This window comes from Lepisosteus platostomus, chromosome 5 (assembly GCF_059453375.1).
Source record: "Lepisosteus platostomus isolate fLepPlt1 chromosome 5, fLepPlt1.hap1, whole genome shotgun sequence".
In the NCBI taxonomy this organism is placed as follows: Eukaryota; Metazoa; Chordata; class Actinopteri; order Semionotiformes; family Lepisosteidae; genus Lepisosteus; species Lepisosteus platostomus.
Window position 1 is genome coordinate 37,068,242 of NC_142615.1, and position 19,623 is coordinate 37,087,864.

Below are 19,623 nucleotides of genomic sequence, written 5' to 3' on the forward strand. Positions count from 1 at the left end.
TCCTTTACGGAGCAGAAATGACAACCGAGGAGCCGTGAGATCATTTCAGCATCTCGCAGCAATTCAGCATTTCGAAAACACAAACTTTTAATGCTTTTCAAAGTGTTCTTTGTGCACGACGACTGCGCCGCCTAGCAGATACAAATGGGTTGTACAACTTTGAACTAGCAAATGGAAGAGGGCTAAGCCCCCTCTCTTTTAGCCCAGTGTGGAAGATCGAGTCAAAAGGTCAGGACAGTGACTATGCACAGGAAAGGTTTTCTGTTTGCACCTAAGACCACTGTCTTAGGTGCAAACTAAAGCCTGTGATTCCTCACACCCATTCAACCAGAGAGATATGAAACAGATTGTAGGATGACAAATGTCATCTCCTTGTCCTGTTTGTTTGACTTCTGACACTGCCCCTTTCCCTGTATGTTCCTTTGATATGTAAAAGTCTTGCCTAGTTTTAATGTATAAAAAGGAAAGTAAAGCTTCAGTCCAGTGAGCATGTCTTGAGTGCTAGGGGAAACCCTATCTCTGTGATGTGCTCCCCTTCAGCTGATTGTATTAAAGATCTCTGTTGACAATCTCCTAACCTGAGTAAAGACTGAGTTTTCTTCGACACCAGGTTCGATCTGTCTCCCAGAATCACCAGGGCACACACACACGCACCAGTACCGTTGAAGTGCTCTGCTTCATTTCTAACGGCAACTCAACATTCACTCTAACCCCGAGAAAAAAAAGACAGCGTCCGCAGCAACAACACCTCTAGTCTCTGCACAGGAGCTAAGCTGCCCCCCTCTCCTCTGCTCTGCGGCTCCTGCGGAGTGGAGTCCCGCCTGGAGCCGTGTTTGCAGGCAGCGGTTCCCGTCGCTCTGTCTGTGCGTCGTGTCCAAGAGCTCCTGGGAGGAAGAGAAAGCCCTCCCACTCGGGGGCTTTTCCACGGTCTGTGTGAGGAGGGGCTGGTGTGTCCAGTAGCTTATCGAGTGGAAGCCTGGGGCGGCGGAGAGCTGTGATCGTGCAGACCTTGAGGTGTCACCTCTTTGTCTGCTTTCCCTCCCCCCCTCCGCCCAAGCTCTGCTCCAAAGTAGCCCGGCAACCCCTCACACCTGCACGTGTCACAACCTAAGGTGTGGTCATGAGACACCCATGGGGTGTTGTTCTGTTCTTGCTAATTGTTTCCTGCCCATCGCAGGCAGGAGTCCATGCGAGGAAGATGCGCTGGACAGAGCTCAGAGGGCGCAGCTGGGTGGCTTTCCTTCTGAATGACGTTCCTGCAACACTCTCCCGCTCCTCTTGGTGCGCTCATGCCGCAACACAGGAAAGCTGGAGCAGGTGGCTGTGTGCTCTGTGCACCGCTGAAAATTGTTCAGCTGGGAGAGCGTTAGACTGAAGATCTAAAGGTCCCTGGTTCGATCCCGGGTTTCGGCATTTTGTTTCATCGCGCCCTTTGTTCCTCTCTCCAGCGCCCCCTGCCTAAAGTGACGCGTCCCTTTCTCAGCCCAAAACGCAAGCGAGACACCAGCACCAGTCCCTGCAGTTTTCCGTAGTGTAGCGGCTATCACGTCCATCTAACCCGCAAAAGGTCCCCGGTTCGAGACCGGGTGGAAACAGCCTCGTTTTGCACGCTCCTGTACTTCACAGAGGTCTTGAGCGACCGGTCATTTGTTCCCAATGTATTTCCGGTGCCTTCATGCACTCTTGTACCAAATGCACGTTCCTTCTGTATGCGGAGCCAATCATTTGCAATTGGGCTGTGCCGACAGACCAGGACGAGCCCTGTCAGCTCAAAAGCAGCGCAGGACCTGCAAGAACAACAGAAAGATTAGCATCCAGCAGGGGCCTCTTAGTGAGCCCAAAATCTCATCAAGAATCGACTCCAGCAACAGGGCTAGCCGTATTGTTCCATACTCCAACCACTCTTGGTGTAAACAAGTCCCTCCTGGTCTCTGCTTGAAATGCACTTTCCTGCGTTTGCTTTGGTGTAACTGGCTTCCCCTGCATGGGCGAATGTGAAGAAGATCCTTAGTAAGTCATTGAAGAAAACCGAAAAGAGGTCGGAGTGGCCTCTGTCGTTCATCAACGATCCAGTCAGGCAGTACTCCTCTGTAAAGCGCCGTTCGTTCACATCGATTGGCTTTTTTTTGGCTTCATTCGTGCAAGTAGTAAAAGCAGACGCCCCTATTCTGCCGTGACCCAGATTCAAACCGGGGTTGTTGCGGCCACAACGCAAAGTACTGACCACTATACGATCACAGCGAGTTACCGAGACACACGTGGCAGGGCGGAAAGGGCTGTGCTCTCTTCGTGTGACATAATTCGGAAAAGTCCTGACGTTGCATTTCAACTGAGCCCCAGTATACATCGACCCTTCGACACTCTGAGTGACAACTCTCTTGCGTGTTTTCTCATATTTATGCAGTTTGCTTGCATGATGCCTGGAACAGCAGAGCTGTGCGCTCCCATATGGTCTAGCGGTTAAGATTCCTGGTTTTCACCCAGGCGGCCTGGGTTCAACTCCCGGTATAGGAACGTGTCAGTTTTGCCTCCTGCTTTCCAAAAGATCAGCACCGTGTACGAATGAGCCGCATAAAAACTACTGGAACGTGCAAAACGTGCGAGAAGAGGGGGCGCTTGTTTCCTGCCGAAACTTCTCGCGTGTGAGACGAGCTGATCATCGCTGCAGGAGGTGGGAGGGTTACTCTGGTAGACAGGGCTGACTTTCGGCAATAGGATTTATACTCTCCAAGATGATATTTGCACTTTCTGGAGAGGCGATTTTCTCCACTTCAGTAGCCCGATTTCGTCGATTGCGTGGAGAGGGCTGTAGAATGTGGCGCCGCCTTTCCTGCTCCGTCCATGACAGGCTTGCTGGTCTCTGGAGAGAGAGCACGGTCCATCAGCGCACTCCAATAAAGGCACTGGAAGCAGCTGAATCGCATTGGCGAAGCTCAGCGCTGGGCCTCTGGCACGTCTTACCACCATTTCCGTAGTGTAGTGGTTATCACATTCGCCTCACACGCGAAAGGTACCCGGTTCAAAACCGGGCAGAAACAGACTTCTTTTGTCGCCACGCACAAAAGGGGATTGGGGATTCGCCTAGTGTGGCGGGATCTGCACAGTGCATGTCGCAGCGCATCCTGCTTTCACTTCAATGCGCGTCCTGATGTACCCCGGTCTCCCGCGTGACAGGTGGGGACAGGTGACTGGTCCGCGTGACAGGTCCTATACTAACGAGGAAGACATCGCTCTCTCCAACCCCCGGCATCGTGTTCCGACCCACCGTGCTGGAAGCCGACGCATGCTGTGATTCCTTTACGGAGCAGAAATGACAACCGAGGAGCCGAGAGATCATTTCAGCATTTCGCGTCTGAACGGAAAACACAAACGACCAACTCGGAATGACTTGCCTTTGACGCGTATCAATGCGTTCTTTGTGCATCGAACAGACCCACTCACCTCTTAGTGTGGCTGGATCTGCACAGTGCATGTCGCAGTGCTTCCTGCTTTCACTTCAATGCGCGTTCTGATGTCGAGTCGTGTGGTGTGCGGAGGCTCTGAAAGTGAGAGCAATGAAAAGGTGCACGGCGTTGTGGAAAGAAACACAGAGAAGTGAAAGCAAAAGGAGGTAGAAGGCTCCTGACAGCCGCTTCCTCTTCCCCCCCTTGCATTTTTCCCGTCTTGTTGTGCTCGCTGACAACGACAGGAAGAGGAAAACGGAGAAACCGTTTTTTATTTGAACAACAAAAATAAATATTATACAAAAAAGAGCACATATGACGTATCAATAACATCGTCAGGGGCACGTGCTATAATCCAACTACACTTTCTGAAAATTCTACTGTCCAGACAAATGTACATGCTGATCTACGTGCTCCTTTCTGCACTGAGCTGCTCATTTGAAATTCAGAAGGCAACACAGACGCGCTCCTATACCAAGAGCCAAACCTGGACCGCCTGGGTAAAAAAAACAGGAAACCTAAGCACTAATCCATAGTGACAGCTTTTGAAAAGGAGCTCTATTATCCACAAATACGAAGACAAGGTTTAAAATACTCCATAGGTTTAAAATTCAGGAATATGAATGGTCAATTGTTTACAATTGGAGCTTTTATGTTTCGTATCATTTAGTGACTTTTTTTACATGTACAAAAAAACAGCAAACCTAAATGACAAAGCCTTAGAACTACAGAGAAAATTGCGTTTAAAGTAAGTTTAAAGGCTCGAGATAACAGTGCAATATAAACGCAAATGTTTGTCGTCTTTGTGGCGCTTACTTTTTGTTGCTTTATCGAATTTCATGCAGTTTATTTCTGACATAAGACATAACAAGCTTGTGTATTTATGAAAAAAAGCAGGGCAACAATTTTCATCGACCTTGAAATTGAAATTGTTAAAAAGTAAGTTAAATGCACATATAGTAAATATATTTTCTCATATAATGGTGTGTTTTTTTGTCTAAAACTCGTTCATGAATGGTTTAACAGACACTTTGCATGATTAAAAAAATATATTTATGAATCTTAATGTTTTATACAATAACGTTTTATTTTGAACATGGGCCCTGTTTATCGCTATCACCAGTACAGTTCTGGATTTTATTCTGCCTTCCTACGCACATATGAATTTTCTTTCACTCAACAGCTCGCATGTGTGGTACTGTAGCTTATTAGCGCCAGGGAGAAAAAGAACGTTGTTGGCTTTTAAATGATGAACCATTTGCGTTTATACAAAATGACAATGCGTTGTCGCAGACATTTGGACATACTCTGTTTAAACACCTGTTGTTTTCTCTAATATTGGCTCCTGTGCTTCGGACCATTTGTGAGAGGAGAAGACACTGAAAAAGTCGTGAGAAAGTGGATTTTACACCTGCACCAGTGCTGTAGTGGTATCATACAGACACCCATACAAATCCATCACAAGCTGGAAGCTCTGGAAGGCAACATAAAAGATTGCTCTGTCCGTTGGTGGATTAGGTATGCTTGTTTTTTTCAATGTAAAATGTAATGTACAAAGATCAAATTTGATTCAAAATCCATGAGAGGAAGGTATCACTTACAAAAATAAGAACTGAATATTTGGATATTTGGATCCGGGGCCTCATACTTATCAAATTATTAAAATAATAGTTATTAAAATATCAGATTGTGTTTCTGCAACATTTCGTGCACAGGACGCCGTATTTAACAATAAAAAAGAGTCACAACGAGGGCTTTACACGCAGTCCGGGGTATTTTCCCCTTTTATATTTTTGCCACTTTATATCAAACCTGTTACACTACCAAAAGTGCAGAGTAGCTTGTAAATAAAAATGTACAATTCACCGCTGGTATAAACAGATGTGGGCCTTGTTTGCCTTTGTAAGCATTTGTTTAAAAAATAAGTTCACAATACGTTAAAAACACAAAAAACACAAATTTAATAATATAACAATACAAAATCAATACCAAATCATTATGCCAATTAAGTACCTATCCTTTGAAAACAGAGAACACCTTTATATCTACAAAAAAAAAATGTGACATTTGTATATACTTTTGAATTACAAAGCAGACAGAGTAGTCCCTGAATTCAAAGATCAGATTTTGGCCAAAACAAGACAATCAGACGGGAGTTGAATTCGGAACAAGAGCCTCTGCTTCGTGGTTTATTGAGCTTTTGATCAACGTCTGAGTGAAAAACATTTGCTATTTCAACTCTTTGATTGAAGTACACAAGAGGCACATTCCTCCAAGCCAGAGTCAAACCAGCAACCTAAGGATGCTTCGCTATTTCCATTACAGTCCTCTGCTCTACCAACTGAGCTATCTGTTTCTGGCACATACTGCCCAATGTTGTGCAATGTTTTGGGTGATTTAAATCACAGTTCGACATCAAGTTTTCAACTCGTTTCCTTAGTCTTGTTTACCTTGAATTTAAGCCACGAATCAGGTTTCTACAGTATGAGCTTCCGGAGATATTACAAAATGTTTGATGGGGCATCAATCATTCCAGGCGGATATTGACACCTTTTTTTCTCAAGGGATCATATTAAACATTTCATTAGGATCGAGAGGAGGATCGCCATGAGACACAAAACAGTTTCTTTTTGTCTTTATTAGAAAGTAACATTTGTGCTACATTAATAATATTTTCGTGGAAATATAGAAGTTGTAATTTTTAAAACTTATATTTGAATCAAAATGTGGTTTTGAGTTAAATATTAGCGTGTTCATGGAATTAGTTTGTGTTTGTCATTACTATATATATATATTGCCATGTTACCAGAATTTGTAGCTGAAGTTTAATACTTGTGTTTTTTATGATGATTAGCCATTTGTTTATTACAATATTGTATAAAATGCATAATTTGAACTATATATTTTTCAGGGGTGAATAATTGTATATTCTCAGAATACATTTCTAAACCAAATCATTGGCTTGATTTACTAGTGTCTACACCTATGAGACCTATCTTTGATGTATAATAGACCTTTAACTATATAGGTATAATAGTCCTCTAATGTATCCGTATAATAAAACTCTAACCATGTATGTATAATGGACATACTGTATAATCAGAGATGTGTAATTGACGTATAATGATATACGTATTTTAAAATTTCATTCTAGACCAATTACGGACCACATTTATACATCTAAGGTATGCGTTTAATCAACGTACTGTACATCAGGAAAATAAAGTATATGCTCAGTAGAGGGGTTGTCATATTTTGTCTGTTAATCAAACATAAACAACAATTATGGACAACCATTTTTTGCCAAGGTTGTGAATATTATAATGCCTTCAAAGTCACATTTAAACTTTCTGTAAAATTAAAAAAAAAAAACACAGAAATACAAGCGGGCACTGATTTGTGTTCATGATACTCAAATGTAACAAATCCTGCTCTGGAAATTGTCTCTTCTCCCCTTGTGAGCCACAATCCCACCAAAAGGTCTCTGTGTGTCTCTGTTTGGGAGATGTCAAGATGCTGAGCCCGAGCTGTGCTTCAGTGGCGGGTGTAGAAGACACGCTGTTGTACACGGAATGCAAATTGAGCTCCTTGGACATGAAAATTGACAGATGGTTAAACCTTTTCTCAATAAACAGGAGATCCTGTGTCCGAAGTCCCGAGGTGTCTTTCTTCCTGTCTTGTCATACAGAATATATCATTAAGGACGACCACATATGGCTTGATTTTGTTAAATGCAAGTATTTATTTCCTTTCTTGGAACCACTTGTTTTTCGAGAATTTCTAACAATTTGTGAAATATGAAATAGAAATCTTGCTTATCAGTGCAGAAGAAATACTGCCAGTTGGCAAGAAAACGACACCATTTTTTTTTCTTTAACCAAAAACCTGCATAGGGAGATAAAAATCCAATTGAAAAAATCCACTTGAGAAGTTTTCGTTGGGGGGGATGGTTGTGGAAGGGCAAAAAAATCCATCTGTTCCGTTACGAACGGCGAAGGTCGCAGGTGATTCACTCCTCTTGACTAGGTGGCGCTAGGAGGTGCAGAGAAGTTTATATCCGGCTGAAGAAACTCCTCTTTCTCAGCTCCGCTTCTCTATTGTTTTGAAGCTGCGGTCGCCCTAACGATTGACGTCATTATACTGCGCGACCCTGCATGTACTTCAACCACGTGTGGGTGACTGAATAATTTTCTTTAGATAAAGAAAGTTGTTGTTTTTCTTTAAAATAACTTCAGGTTCTGAATACGTAACGTCTTGTCGACTGTGTTTATGCTTGAACAGAGCACAGCCCTGACAACAGGATCTGTGAAGAATAAAAAATAAGTTGTTCTGTTTAAACTTCGGAAGTCAGCCTTTGTTTCTGACCGACTCTGAAGAAGGATGGCGGAGTGCTTGTTAAATCTGCAAACCCAGCTTGACTCGTTCATGCAGGTTTTGCTCAAATCGATCGTGTATGAAGTGTCAGAAGTTTTCCGAAACATGATGTCTGACTCTGAGGACGAGTTTCAAGACAAACTCTGCAGCGTCTCCCAAACTCTGGTGAGACGGGCCGTGTTTAAAATCACACAGTGTGTGGAAGAAAGTGTCGGGAGTGAAATGGCGCAGCTGAAGAAGGAAAACGAAAGCCTGAAGCGGAGATTGCAGCTGAGGGAGAAGGAGTCGGGAGTAGGAGGAGATAAGGAACAGACAGATCGTGTTGGACACACGCTTCCCTGTGAAGTCACTGCAGAAATAAAAGAAGAAATGGACACGAAACTGCAGCTCTCAGGTCAGTGTGGTGACTTGTATGAAGTCAGTGTGTTTAAAACCAGTGTCTATAACTTTCTCACTGGTGAGATTTTTTTAAAATAAACTTTATTTTAAAGAAAACATCTCGCAAGAGTAAACATTCTCGTTATCTAACAAACTATCAAAGTGTCATAAAAAACTTTCCTCAGTGGTGAGAATATAGTGGAGAGATGCAGAGTGACGTGGGAAAGACTTGTGTGATGTATCAGCGGGATTCTTTATTGGAAACTGAACTGTTTTGTCCGGTTACGGTGCTGAAAACACCTAGTTCACATTCAACAATTGTTTCACTTAATTCATTTGTACTCCAACGTCATTAGGAAACAACATTTATAAATGAACAAGTAATAGGTTTATTCCATGCTGAAAAAAAGAAGAGAGAAAAAACACGGCTCCACGGCCGAAACGTTTTGTTTTTTCTCTCTTCTTTTTTTCAGCATGGAATAAACCTATTACTTGTCCCTTTGCAGCCTACGCATGCTGACGCAGCTATCCACATGAACATTTGTAAATATTGTATTTACGTTGTATTGGTCTAAAGTTTTACTAAGTATACTAATGATTGTGTATATAAACATTATTTAATTGGTTTAAGTATTACTGTCGTCCAGGGTCTGTGTCTGTATTGAGTCCTTGAATATTAATCCAGTGTGTCTATATTAACCCCTCTCTTTCTCAATGCAGTGTTAGTGTAGTGTCCAGAAAGTGTCTGTATTAACCCCTCACTCAGTGCAGTGTTAATGACCTGTAGTGTGCAGTGTGTCTGTATTAACACCTTTCTTTGATTGCAGTGTTAATGTCCTATAGTGTCCAGTCAGTCTGTGTTAACCCCTCTCTCAGTTCAATGTTAATGAACTGTAGTGTCCAGTCTGTATGTATCTATTAACCCCTCTCTCTCAGTGCAGTGTTAATGTACTGTTATTTCCAGTCAGTGTGTCTGTATTAACCCCTCTCTCAGTACAGTGTTAATGCACTGTAGTGCCCAGTCACCGTGTCTGTATTAACCCCTTTCTCTGATTGCAGTGTTAATGTACTGTAGTGTCCAGTCACTGTGTCTGTATTCACTCCTCTCTCTCAGTGCAGTCTTTATGTCCTGCAGTGTCCAGTAAGTGTCTGTATTAACCTGCCTCTCTCTGTGCAGTTTTAAAGTAATGTAATGTGCAGTCAGTGTGTGTCTATTAACCCCTTTCTCTCAATGCAGTGTTAATGTACTGTGTTGTGCAGTCAATGTGTCTGTATTAACCCCTCTCTCAGTGCAGTGGTAATATGCTCTAAGTTCCAGTTTGTCCATGTCTGTATTAACCCCTCTCTCTTTCAGTGCAGTGTTAATGTACTGTGGTGTCCAGTCAGTGTGTCTGTATTAACCCCTCTCTCTTTCAGTGCAGTGTTCATGTACTGTAGTGTCCAGTCAATCAATGTGTCTGTATTCACCTCTCTCTCTCTCTAAGTACAGTGTTAATGTCCTGTAGTGTCCAGTCAGTGTCAGTATTAACCCCTCTCTCTCAGTGCAGTGTTAAAGTACTGTAGTGTCCAGGCAGTATGTATGTGTTAACACCTCTCTCTCAGTGCAGTGTTAATGTGCTGTAGTGTCTAGTCCGTATGTATCTATTAACCCCTCTCTCAGTGCACTGTTAATTTACTGTTATGTCCAGTCAGTGTGTCTGTATTAATCCCTCTTTCAGTGCAGTGTTAATGCACTGGAGCGTCCAGTCAGTGTGTGTGTGTGTATTAAACCCTTTCTCTGATTGCAGTGTTAATGTACTGGAATGTCCAGTCAGTCAGTGTGTCTGCATTAATCCCTCTCTTTCTCAATGCAGTGTTAATCTACTGTACGGTCCAGTCAGCATGTCTGTATTAACCTCTGTTTCGGTGCAGTGTTAATGTGCTGTAGTGTCCAGTCAGTGTGTCTGTATTAACCCCTCTCTCTCTCAGTGCAGTGTTAATGTGCTTTAGTGTCCAGTCAATGTGTCTGTATTAACCTCTCTCTCAGTGCAGTGTCAATGTAAATGTAATGTAATAGTGATATTATTACAGTAGTCTTACTTTTTACATGGCAGTTAGGTTTCTGACGAAGCTAAATCAGAACATGCCCTTATACCCACATATTCCGCTATGTTTAAACAACCCAAATTGATTGTGAGTGTACTTGTAAGCGTGTGTGTAGTTTAAAGCTTTTAAGATCACATGGCCTCAGCTATCACTACTATGCTGATGATACTCAGATATACATCCATACCAAACCTGACGCTGATGTGGCTGTCTCTATTCTATTTATTTGCATCCCCGATATAAAAACTTGGGTGACTCAAAATTTCCTTCATTTAACTGTGACAAGACTGAAGTCATGCTTATTGGCACCACCCATCACCTTTGTACAACCAATGTGTAACTCTATCTGCAGATGGTCTTGTACTTGAGCTTCAGTCTAAATTGAAAAACTTGGGGATGATATTTGACGTTCGACCCACATGTGCAGCATGTTGTCAGAACATCTTTCATTCACCTCATAAATATTGCTCAACTACGCCCTATGTTATCACTAACTGTGGCTGAAAAGTGTTGTCTAATCTTGAATGGACTACTGTAATGCTCTACTCTCTGGGGTTTCTAAATCCACATTGAACAAACTTTAGTATGTCCAAAATTCAGCAGCCAGAACCCTGACCACCTCTAGTACAAATGATCACATTACTCCTATCCTGGAGTCCTAGCACTGGCTTCCTGTCAAGTTTCATATCGACTTAAAAATCCTCCTGCTCACCTATAAGACTCTCCATGTCTTGGTTTGGCACCTCCATACTGGTCTGATATTATCACCCTACTCCCTACCTTGCAGTCTTCGCTCTTCTAATTGTGTTCATCTATTTGTTCCCCAGTCTGTCTACACTCTATGGGTGACATGGCCTTCTCCTGTTTTGCCCCAAGCTCTGGAACTCTCTCCCCAAGGATATCAGAGAGTCACCTTCTCTAAACTCCAAATCCAGACTCAAAAACTTTTTCTTCAGAAGAGACTTTATTTAACTGTTCTGTACCCCTCTGTTCCTACTGTGCTTAGGACCACTGTCTACTGTCTCTTCTAACTGTGTGTTCTCATCGTGCTAATTTTGTGTATTTTTTGTAATTGGCATTCTGTAAAATGCTTTGAGAAGCCACCTCTAAAGGTATAAAACTATAAAATAGTTTATTCTTATAAAGGTCGTGTCTTCTTGTCCTGTGTTTACAGGCTCAGAGGCCAGTGTTCTCTCCGACACTGGGGAAAGGGCTCTCCTTGAACAGCAGGAGGAGTGGGGCTCCAGTCTGATGCAGGAGACAGAGCTCACTGCTGCAGCAGGGAAAGAGGCACTTAGTGAGCAGCACACAGACAGCAAACAGAGTGTCAAGGATCTGGACTCTGTGCCCATGATGAAGACGGAGCTTGAGAGTGAGACACCGGGGCTCTTAGTATGTGATGATTTTACAGAGAAGATGAATAATCTGGACACAATCAATATTACACAAAGTTGTAATGAACTGGGCTGTGTCTCTGTACAAGAGCACAGTGAAGAACTGGATGTTTTAAATCTTACAGAGCAGGATATGGATCCCAAGTTGATTGAACCTGCAGAGCAGCAGACTGATGTCCCTGGTGAAGAGAACAGTACTGAGTTACAGCACCGAGAGGAGAGTCAGTACAGGGAGGAGCAACAGCAGCTCCTACAGGGCTTGATAATAATTAGGCCTTGTTCTGTTCAAGTGGAGAGACTGTCACTGCAGAGTCTAAAACAATCATATGATCCCTTAGTATCTGATGACTTTACACACAGGTTTAATAATCTGGTTACTGAGAAAATTGTTGAAAGTTTTAATGAACTGGAGAGTATGTCTGTTCTTGGGCAAAGAGAGGAACAACTGAATGAACTGGGCGGTTTTAGTCTCAGAGAGCTGGGGATGGAGTCCCAGATGATTCACACTTCTGAGCAGCACACTGAAGGACACGATGGAGAAAACAAATCTCAGTTTCAGCACACAGAGCAAGACCATTCCATGGAGCATTTGCAGAATAAGAGACCCCAGCACGATCAGAGGATGAGGAAGAATCACTCAAGGCCTTGCTCAGATGGAGTGGACAAACTGCCATTATGGCAAAGGGAGAAGCAGCGTTTCTGTCATTCTAGCACTTCAAAACCCTACCAGCACTTTCACACAGGAAAGAGACTGTTCAGCTGTAGTCAGTGTGGGAAGAGTTTTAGTCAGTCAAGTAGCTTAATAATCCACCAGCGCATTCACACAGGAGAGAGACCATTCAGCTGCAGTCAGTGTGGGAAGAGTTTTAGACAGTCAGGTAGCTTAATAACCCACCAGCACATTCACACAGGAGAGAGACCATTCAGCTGTAGTCAGTGTGGGAAGAGTTTTAGTCGGTCGAGTAGCTTAATAGCCCACCAGCACATTCACACGGGAAAGAGACCATTCAGCTGCAGTCAGTGTGGGAAGAGTTTTAGTCAGTCAAGTAGCTTAATAGTCCACCAGCGCATTCACACAGGAGAGAGACCATTCAGCTGCAGTCAGTGTGGGAAGAGTTTTAGACAGTCAAGTAGCTTAATAGCCCACCAGCGCATTCACACAGGAGAGAGACCATTCAGCTGCAGTCAGTGTGGGAAGAGTTTTAATCAGTCAAATAGCTTAATAGCCCACCAGCACATTCACACAGGAAAGAGACCATTCAGCTGCAGTCAGTGTGGGAAGAGTTTTAGTCGGTCAGGTGACTTAAAAACCCACCACCACATTCACACAGGAGAGAGACCTTTCAGTTGCAGTCAGTGTGGGAAGAGTTTTAGTAAGTCAAGTCACTTAAAAAGGCACCAGCACATTCACACAGGAGAGAGACCATTCAGCTGCAGTCAGTGTGGGAAGAGTTTTAGTCAGAAAAACTCCTTACAAACACACCAGCACAGTCACACAGGAGAGAGACCATTCAGCTGCAGTCAGTGTGGGAAGAGTTTTAGTCGGTCAAGTAACTTAGTAACTCACCAGCGCATTCACACAGGAGAGAGACCGTTCAGCTGCAGTCAGTGTGGGAAGAGTTTTAGTCGGAAAAACTCCTTACAATCACACCAGCACAGTCACACAGGAGAGAGACCATTCAGCTGCAGTCAGTGTGGGAAGAGTTTTAGTCGGTCAAGTGACTTAAAAACCCACCAGCACATTCACACAGGAGAGAGACCATTCAGCTGTAGTCAGTGTGGGAAGAGTTTTAGTCGGTTGAGTAGCTTAATAGCCCACCAGCACATTCACACGGGAAAGAGACCATTCAGCTGCAGTCAGTGTGGGAAGAGTTTTAGTCAGTCAAGTAGCTTAATAGTCCACCAGCGCATTCACACAGGAGAGAGACCATTCAGCTGCAGTCAGTGTGGGAAGAGTTTTAGACAGTCAAGTAGCTTAATAGCCCACCAGCGCATTCACACAGGAGAGAGACCATTCAGCTGCAGTCAGTGTGGGAAGAGTTTTAATCAGTCAAATAGCTTAATAGCCCACCAGCACATTCACACAGGAAAGAGACCATTCAGCTGCAGTCAGTGTGGGAAGAGTTTTAGTAAGTCAAGTCACTTAAAAAGGCACCAGCACATTCACACAGGAGAGAGACCATTCAGCTGCAGTCAGTGTGGGAAGAGTTTTAGTCAGAAAAACTCCTTACAAACACACCAGCACAGTCACACAGGAGAGAGACCATTCAGCTGCAGTCAGGAGGATTTTTAAGTCGATATGAAACTTGACAGGAAGCCAGTGCTAGGACTCCAGGATAGGAGTAATGTGATCATTTGTACTAGAGGTGGTCAGGGTTCTGGCTGCTGAATTTTGGACATACTAAAGTTTGTTCAATGTGGATTTAGAAACCCCAGAGAGTAGAGCATTACTAGTCCATTCAAGATTAGACAACACTTTTCAGCCACAGTTAGTGATAACATAGGGCGTAGTTGAGCAATATTTATGAGGTGAATGAAAGATGTTCTGACAACATGCTGCACTGTCTGAATTTGGTTCACATTTAAGGTGTTTTTCTAGCTGATAGAGTGTTCTGATAAGGAACAACTCCCAAAGCTGAGACACATCAGCCACCCTAATTAATGGTCATCTCTGGTGCCTCACTGTCTGGGAGATTCCAAGGGAGAGTCTCATCCCAAGTGGTTTACAACCCCAAGGTCAGAGTTCATGGTTAATCATCCTCACACGGGGCACCAATAAATGTAGGCATCCTCTCACGAGGCACCAATAACTGTAGGGACTTGTGCATTTACTGGGCCAATTGTTAATTGTAGCAGTAAGTCACAAAATGATTCTCGAATGCCCATGGAACTTTCAACCAATGAGCGACCGTAGTTCCTCCAGGTAAAACTCCAGCTCCTCCTGGACATCCTCAGACTCAGCTCAGACAGTCACGTAACGGCCAATGTGTCCGAGTGCCAGGACTTTTCCTTGTTCTAAGAGTCGAGAACGGAGGTTGCCAGTGTAACCAAAGGATCCACCCGAAGTTAGCCCAGCAGCAAGCCTCGTGAACCCACCGCAAACGCTCACCTGATCAACGAGTGAACTACGGTCGGAGCTGTGGACAGCTGAATATCAGTATTCAGGACTCACGCTACATCGGGAACAAACCGGTCTTCTTCCTGTCTAAAGAGTGTGACTTGCTCGGATCTGTAGTCATTTTTCTGTGTGCAATCTCTCATTAGTTTAAGCCAACACTGACTAGCCGGTCTTCAGAGAGCATCAGCAGCGCACCGCAGCAGAAATCTCTCTTATTCTTCTTCTCTCACGTCGAACCAGCACTGCCTGGCACCAGCAGAGCCAGAGAGGGCCAGAGAGCACCGATTGCATGCAGCAACAGCCTGCCACTGCTTTCTTTGCGTCCGCGGGAGATCTGAATCCCCACAGAGCGGATGAGTATTCAACATTCTGCATTACAGCTCGAGAATTCAATTGTTACCTCAACCTGAGTTGATATCAATTTAATTCCTATGAGTCACATACTTGCTTTTGAGTATCTAATGTACAAGTTTTAACAAAGTTCATTTACAAAACGGTCTAAATGAATGATATACGGAATGTATGTCCCTCTTGGTTTGTAACTCTTTGTGATTGAATATATACCTTTTGTATTCTGCTAACCCTCACTATAAGATCTGTAATGTTGATATGCACATCTTATGTAATAATAAATGTATTCTCGTGTATTAGTATCCATGTGTGTGTGCGTTGCTGAGTTATCCTGCTGGGTCGGTCTTATAATAACCATCAAAGAATCATTTTGTGACTTACTGCTACAATTAATAATTGTCCTGTTAAATGCACAAGACACCTACATTTATTGGTGCCTCGTGAGAGGATGCCTTCAAGCTCCTCCAGTCAGGACAGTAGGCTCTACTGTACACAGAGAGGGGTGGGGGTGTGGATTAAGCCGATACCCTGGCTTGTCTCCAGACACAGCTGGGTGAGCTCCTCCAGTAAGGACAGGAACCTCTTCTGTACACAGAGAGGGATGGGAGGGGGGAACAAGTTGATACCCTGGCTTCTCTCCAAACACAGCTGGATGAGCTCCTCCAGTGAGGACAGGAGGCACTACTGTACACAGAGAGAGGTGGGGGTGTGGAACAAGCCGATACCCTGGCTTCTCTACAGACAGAGCTGGATGAGCTCCTCCAGTCAGGACAGAAGGCTCTACTGTACACAGAGAGCTGTGGGGGTGTGGAACAAGCTGATACTCTGGCTCCTCTCCAGACACAGCTGGATCAGCTCCTCCAGTCAGGACAGGAGGCGCTACTGTACACAGAGGGGGGTGGGAGAGGGGAACAAGCTGATACCCTGGTGTCTCTCCAAACACAGCTGGATGAGATCCTCCAAGCAGGACAGGAAGCTCTACTGTACACAGAGAGGGATGGGAGAAGTGAACAAGCCAATACCTTGGCTTCTCTCCAGGCACAGCTGGGTGAGCTTCTCAAGTCAGGACAGGAGGCTCTACTGTACACAGAGGGGGGTGGGAGGAGGGAACAAGCTGATACCCTGGCTTCTTTCCAGACGCAGCTGGATGGGCTCCTCCATTCAGGACAGGAGGCTCTACTGTACACAGAGACGTGCCTGGGTGTGGATCAAGCTGGTACTTTGGCATCTCTTCAGACACAGCTGGATGAGGTCCTCCAGTCAGGACAGGAGGCTCTACTGTACACAGAGAGGGGTGGGAGAAGGGAACAAGCTGATACCTGTTTGTCCTTATCCAGTGCAGGACAAGCCAACACAAGGGAGCACATTTGCGAACATCCAGCCACGCATTGATTTCGAAAGAAGCTCCTTTCCAAAGAATTGCAAATGAAAGATCCTTTAGTCCTCCTCAGGGGACACGGAACCCCCGCCAAACAGCTTCAAGTAGCGTGTCAGGTGCCATTGCTTTAGCTTATGGCCATACCACCCTGAACATATCTGATCTTGGAAGCTAAGCAGGGTCAGGTCTGACTAGTACTTGGATGGGAAACCGCCTGGGAATGCCAGGTGCTGTAAGCTCTTGCTCTCTCAGCCAGCAGAGGTCGCCATTGGTGCCGTAGGCTTTGGGAGGAAAGCCTGAAGTATGGACATTTAAAATTTCCAAGAAAAGTGATCTATAGCCTAATTTCTAGAGATGTTTTGTTGCTATGGCATGTGTGACTCATACATATAAAAAAACCCGTTTGTAAAACGAATATCGAAGCTGCCTCTAAATCTGTAAATGAAGATCAGTCAATAAACCACTTGTTTTTCATATAACTATACATATATTCACTTATTACTGATTTCATTCATTGAGCACGGATGCACTGATACAATAGAGGTACAGCCATTCACAGTTTGACATGTCTGCACTGGTACAGATCCTAGCAATCAGAAAATGGGTGAAACTGTCTTTAGAATTAGCATACAGTACCGAGGCCCCCCATGACCAAATAAAGGCTAACCTCGATAATCATCCTAAGTAATGCAAACTACAACAAAAAGACTCACTTTGAAAAGGGAATGCATGTCCGGAAGGAGTAGTGTAACCAGCTTGAATTGGTTCTCTGGACCTATAAGTAAATAATAGAATAGAACTATATAGAACTAGTAGTGTCATCGATTCCTTTCAAACTGGGACCCTATAGCAAGAACATGATTCGTGGTGTCGGAAATCTTCTGTATCTGATATTGGACCAAGCACATCGGGGGAGAGCTCGAACGCAGTCCCCCACTACCACAAGCATCTTGAGATACTGTCCTATGCCCTCTATTTCCCACAGATTTTCTGCTTCCTCCCTCCCTTCTTTCCACAGATCTCTGAGGTAATAGTTCTCTCGGGTGATGAACAGAGCCAGGCTACCTGCTGCCTTGACTGGGACCTCGATGCCTTTGAACACCCCCATGTTCCTCACTCTCCACAGAGCGTCTTTCCCACTGTTCACCACGGCCCAGATCCTGTCAAACATGTCAGGAGGAAGTTTGTCAGGAGAGATGCCGAATATAACGAAAGCAGCGGTCAGAGAAAATTGGGGCGAGAGAGCCTGCAACCAGTGTTCAAACTGGGCCCAGAAGGTCTTAGCAAAAAAGCAGAACCACAGGAGATGGGTCACAGTCTCCTCCTCACCGCAGCCCACCCTAACGCAGCGAGGGCTGGGGGTGAGGCCCCTACGGTACAAGAAAGTTCGTACCGGTAAGCACTGGTGGACGACACTCCAGGCTAAATCTCTGTGAATGTTGCACAGAAACTTAGAGGATGTGTGTTTCCACACCTTCCTTGTTTGGGCTGATGTTAAAATGCCCACAGGGGTCTGCCTATTGTTCTGGGGTGCAACGAAATCTTCCAGTTTTTGGACGCTGACATTTCGGAGGGGAATATGGCCAATTGGATGAGATCTTAGAAAACTTTTAACTGTCCCATAAATTGCAGGGCATGTGTCAGAGAGTGGGACATCCAGCTTGGGTCTGACACCCCACACTCTGAACACCTCCCTACCTACCCAGAGCCTGGAAAAAAAGTCCAGGTACGTGCTGCAGGTGCTGTTGCAAAGCCTCTCAGCACAGAGGCCAGGAAAATGCACAGCAGCTTCGTAGCAATATCTGGGACGGACTTCCCCCCTGAGAGTAGCGGCCTGTACATTATTTCCCTTCTGAGTCTTTCCTGCTTCCCATCCCATAGAAATTGAAACATCAATCTCCTCACCACCGCCGCAACACGGTGTGGGATTGGGAAGGTAGAAGCCAGAAAATTCAAGACAGGCAAGAGCTCGGCTTTGATGACCAGCACCTTCCCTGTCATGGTGAGGTCTCGGTCCTTCCATTGCATCAGTTTTTTGTTTAAGATTGGCAATTTGTTCTGCCAATTTACTGTTCCCATCTCTTCTCCAAAATACACCCCCAGGACCTTAATTCTCTTCTCTTGCAGCCTGAGATCATGTCCTTCTTTTGGCTCCCTCCAGTTCTGATAAAAAATCTCACTCTTAGATTTGTTAATTTTTGCAGAGGAAGCCAAAGAGAAACGATCACAGCACTGCAGAGCTCTGCTAATTGAGGCATTGTCAGAGAGGAGCAGGGTGACGTCATCCATGTATAGAGATGTCTTTACCTCTCCTCCCCCACTTCCAGGCACTGGTATCCCATTAATGGCCTGATCCTGGCGCAAGGCACAGTCTAAGGGCTCCATAGCCAAAACGAATAAAAAGGGATAATGGGCAGCCTTGCCTCACCCCTGAACAGACTTCAAAAGGGCGTGATCTATTGCCATTAACCATTACTCTGCTGTTGCTACCTGTGTTCAGCAGGTTAATCCACTTTCTCATGATGGGGCCAAACTTCATGTGCTCAAGTACCGATGTTAAGTACTGCCGGTTTAGGCGGTCAAAGGCCTTTTCTAGGTCTACACCTAAAATGCACAGAGGGAGGGAGCGATCCTCTGAGTACAGACAGACATCCCTCAACAAGGCCAGGTTGTCGCTCATCAGGCGTCCTGCTATCCCACAAGTCTGTTCTTTCCCTACCAGTGAGGCCACTACATTTTGTAGGCGCAGGAAAAGGGCTTTGAACAGGATCTTAGTGTCCATGCCTAACAGGTTGAAGGGTCTCCAGTTCTTTATGTCATTCTTTGCTCCTTTCTTAAACAAGAGAGAGATAGTGCCTTCTCTTAAGGAGTCAGGCAGCAATTCTGTCTTATAGCTTTCCTCGAATAGGAGCAGTAGCAGGTCCTGAAGCAGATCCCAAAAGGTGCAGTAAAATTCTTTAGGGAGCCCGTCAGCACCCGGAGTTTTCCCCTTTTGTAAGCTCTCCATAGCCTGTCTCAGCATTTCTACTGTCAAATTCCTCTCAAGTACTTCCCTATCTTCTTCACTCAAAACGTTTTCTAGCTTTGAGGTAAAAAAATGAA

At 44.6% G+C, this 19,623-nt stretch overlaps 1 non-coding gene and 1 pseudogene across 2 annotated transcripts; both read left to right on the forward strand.

The window, feature by feature from the left end:
• The first annotated feature begins 2,442 nt into the window (after positions 1 to 2,442).
• On the forward strand, positions 2,443 to 2,514 carry trnae-uuc (transfer RNA glutamic acid (anticodon UUC)). The gene has a single exon. It is a non-coding gene; the product is annotated as a tRNA-Glu (tRNA).
• Positions 2,515 to 7,150: 4,636 nt separating this feature from the next.
• LOC148666074 (uncharacterized) lies at positions 7,151 to 13,764 on the forward strand (annotated as a pseudogene). Its single transcript, XR_015936609.1, has 2 exons — positions 7,151 to 8,211; positions 11,455 to 13,764. The product of XR_015936609.1 is annotated as an uncharacterized LOC148666074 (transcript).
• The last annotated feature ends 5,859 nt before the right edge of the window (positions 13,765 to 19,623 follow it).